General features: G+C 39.2%; 1 pseudogene; it reads left to right on the top strand.

Moving 5' to 3' along the window:
- Positions 1–545: 545 nt before the first annotated feature.
- Positions 546–1086, top strand: LOC116464280 (immunoglobulin heavy variable 3-49-like; annotated as a pseudogene).
- The last annotated feature ends 2421 nt before the right edge of the window (positions 1087–3507 follow it).

The raw sequence follows: 3507 nt of genomic DNA on the forward strand, positions 1-3507 counted from the left end.
GCCTGAACCCTAGTTCTCACCATATCTTTAGGTGAATGCTAAAATGCAGCAAAATCACACATGTTCTCACTACAGAAAGTGGATTCCACAAACCACACTTGGCACCCCCAGCTCTGTCCTGGAGTTGGTTCAGGGAGTTATTGGGGCCCGTGATGAGGAGCACAGGCCAAGATACCAGGGATTACTCATCCCAAACATGAGCTTTAACATACATACTTAGTCCCTTTTCCACGTGTGGTTTACTTCCACATCTGTACATGGAGAGACCACTGACTGACAAAATATAACTTATACAAATATGTAAAATTAAATAGGGTGATCAGTTCAAGGTGTTTATCACAGCATAACTTTATAATAAGACAGCATATTTTCCAAATACCATCATTGTCACCAAACTCCTGCAAGGCACAGTCATCTTATCTGGGCCGCGTCCTCTCCCCAGGTGTCCCACCCCAGAGCTTGGTATATAGTAGGAGACATGCAAATAGGGTCCTCCCGCTGCTGATGAAAATGAGCCCAGACCTGACCCTGCAGCTCTGGGAGAGGAGCCCCAGCCCTGGGATTCCCAAGAGTTTCCACCTGGTGATCAGTACTGAACACAGAAGACCAACCATGGAGTTGGGGCTGAGCTGGGTTTTCCTTGTTGCTATTTTAAAAGGTAATTCATGGTGTACTAGAGACACTGAGTGTGAGGGGACATGAGTGAGAGAAACAGTGGACATGTGTGGCAGTTTCTGACCAGAGTGTCTCTGTGTTTGCAGGTGTCCAGTGTGAGGTGCAGCTGGTGGAGTCTGGGGGAGGCTTGGTACAGCCAGGGGGGTCTCTGAGACTCTCCTGTGCAGCTTCTGGATTCACCTTTAGTGATTATGCCATGAGCTGGGTCCGCCAGGCTCCAGGGAAGGGGCTGGAGTGGGTAGGTTTCATTAGAAGCAAAGCTTATGGTGGGACAACAGAATACGCCACGTCTGTGAAAGGCAGATTCACCATCTCAAGAGATGATTCCAAAAGCGTCGCCTATCTGCAAATGAACAGCCTGAAAACCGAGGACACGGCCGTGTATTACTGTACTAGAGACACAGTGAGGGGAAGTCAGTGTGAGCCCAGACACAAACCTCCCTGCAGAGGCGCGCGGGGCCACCAGGGGGCGCTCGGGAGCCACTGAGGACGGGACAGGTCCCAGGAGCAGGTGCAGGGGGAGGTTTCCTATTTCCTTGGCTGGAAAAGTCACGTTTGTCTTCCCAGGACTCGAGCCCTCTAGGCTGTGCTATTTTATTACTTGTATTTACTGTTCATTTATTATCGTTAGTTTTTAAATTTTGGTAATTTTTACAACTCTATGGATGTATTTTTAAGTATATACTTTCTAGAAATAAACATTCCTAATTATTTGCACTGATTCGTCCAGAGTTTTATTAACATTTGTTGACATCAGCAACTACATAGCTATAGGGACAAACAATTTTAACGATAGAGAGTTGTTTAGGCCTGAAACCCCCGTTTATACTAAAAATTTACAAAAATTAGCCTGGCGTAGTGAGGGGCGCCTGTAATCCCAGCTACTCGGGAGGCTGAGCAAGGAGAATTGCTTGAATCCGGGAAGCAGAAGTCGCAGTGAGTGAAGTGTAGTGCCACTACACTCCGGCCTGGCGACAGAGCGAGACTTTGTATGAAAGAAAGAAAAGAAAGAAAGAAAGAAAAAAGGAAGGAAGGAAGGAAGGAAGGAAGGGAAGAAAGAAAAAAGATGTATAAACATGCAGACCTATGCATATAAACATAGGGATTTATATTAAACATTACAATAAAATAATTCTAAAAATGTGTCCTAAGGAATCAAACATAATGATGAAGTAAATATAAATGTTAGAGTAATTTATAATTGATTTGTTATTTTTAATTGTTTACATGATTTATTTCTATTTGTTCATTTAAAAGTAGTATATTGGTCATTTCAAGAAAGCTAACAGTAAATTTCAGATGTTGTTACAATATATGATAAGAATTTGAGGTGGTGAATGATAATTATCTTATTTCTCAATTATCTTAGTTATTCCATATTGTAGTCACAAACCATAACATTGCTTCTTACCTTATAAATATAAACAACCATAATTTATGAAATTACAATAATTTTCTTCATTTTAATTTTTTAATTTATCCCACATCATTATCTTTTTCTTTGCTTCCAGATCTCACTGGACCATCTTGAGGGCCCATTCACTCCCCTGTCTCCCGAAGACTCCTGGAGAGGCTGCAGGATGGGCAGAAGAAGGCGCCCCGTGTGAGTTCACACGACCTGGAGCCTCCCTCTCCTTGGATTAGGCCATCTCCTCGGGATCACAGGGCTCTTCATTATCCTCACCCCACTGTTGTATCAAACAAGCAACATCACACTTCAATTCATCATGCTTTGCTTTAATTTTCTAAATCATCGTGAAGGTGATAATTTTAACAGTAATGTATCACAACCAAATAGGATAAGCCCTTTTCCATGGGACAGGGTTTCTTATCAGGATATACATGTATTATGGATTCTCAATTTATTTGTAGATGAGATGCTAATATCTCCATATTGTAGATGATTCTGCTAAGTCATCTCTTAAAATTAATTTTTCCACAGACTCAAATAAATGATATAATTACAAATTTCAGGTGTAATAGCTGAGCCAACATTGAGACTATATTAACATTTAGAACATGAACTTGCAAATATTGTTATTTTCCTGTTGGCTATCCCCAATTGTGATTTTATAAAGAATATTAGAAATTTATCCTGATAAATCAGGTTAAAATATTATATCACTAGTTTATTAACTTTTATAACTAATAATATAAAATGTTCCACATATTTTTTTAGCCATGTTTTACTTATTCGTGACATGTGTGTTTATTAATTTTTCATTTTAAGATGCCACCTTTATCTTTCTTATTTCTGGGATTTTATTCTAGTAGATAGAGCTGAATGCATTTTAATAATTATTGTAAAAATCACATTTACATTTTGTATTTTAATTTTCATATACATTTTATTAATATTTTAATTTCAATATAAAATATTTTCCTACAAATGTCAATTTTTGATTTTTATGAGACAAAATTAACCTATACGAAATACATATATTTTCAACGTACAGTTTGAGGGTTTCTAGCAAATGTGCACACATTTGTCTCCAGCATCTAAGTTAGGATGACAAGCAGGTCCATCTCCACAAGAAGTGTCCTCTTCGGTGCTTCCAGTCAGCTCACACATAAGGAATTTTTTTTTCAAATTTAATTTAAATACAGAGGGTAAATGTTTGGATTTGTCACAGGGGATTACTGAGTGATGCTGAGGTCTGGAATACAGATTCCACCATCCTGTCCCTCCACTCTCCAGCAGTCCACAGTGTCTATCGTTCTCCTATTTATGTCCATGTGTGCTCAATGCTGAAGTCTTACTTAGGAGAATATGTGATATTCAGTTTTCTGCTCCTACATTAATTTGTTTATGATTAAGGGCCCTAGCTTCTT

This window comes from Hylobates moloch, unplaced genomic scaffold, assembly GCF_009828535.3.
Source record: "Hylobates moloch isolate HMO894 unplaced genomic scaffold, HMol_V3 SCAFFOLD_367, whole genome shotgun sequence".
Taxonomy (NCBI): domain Eukaryota; kingdom Metazoa; phylum Chordata; class Mammalia; order Primates; family Hylobatidae; genus Hylobates; species Hylobates moloch.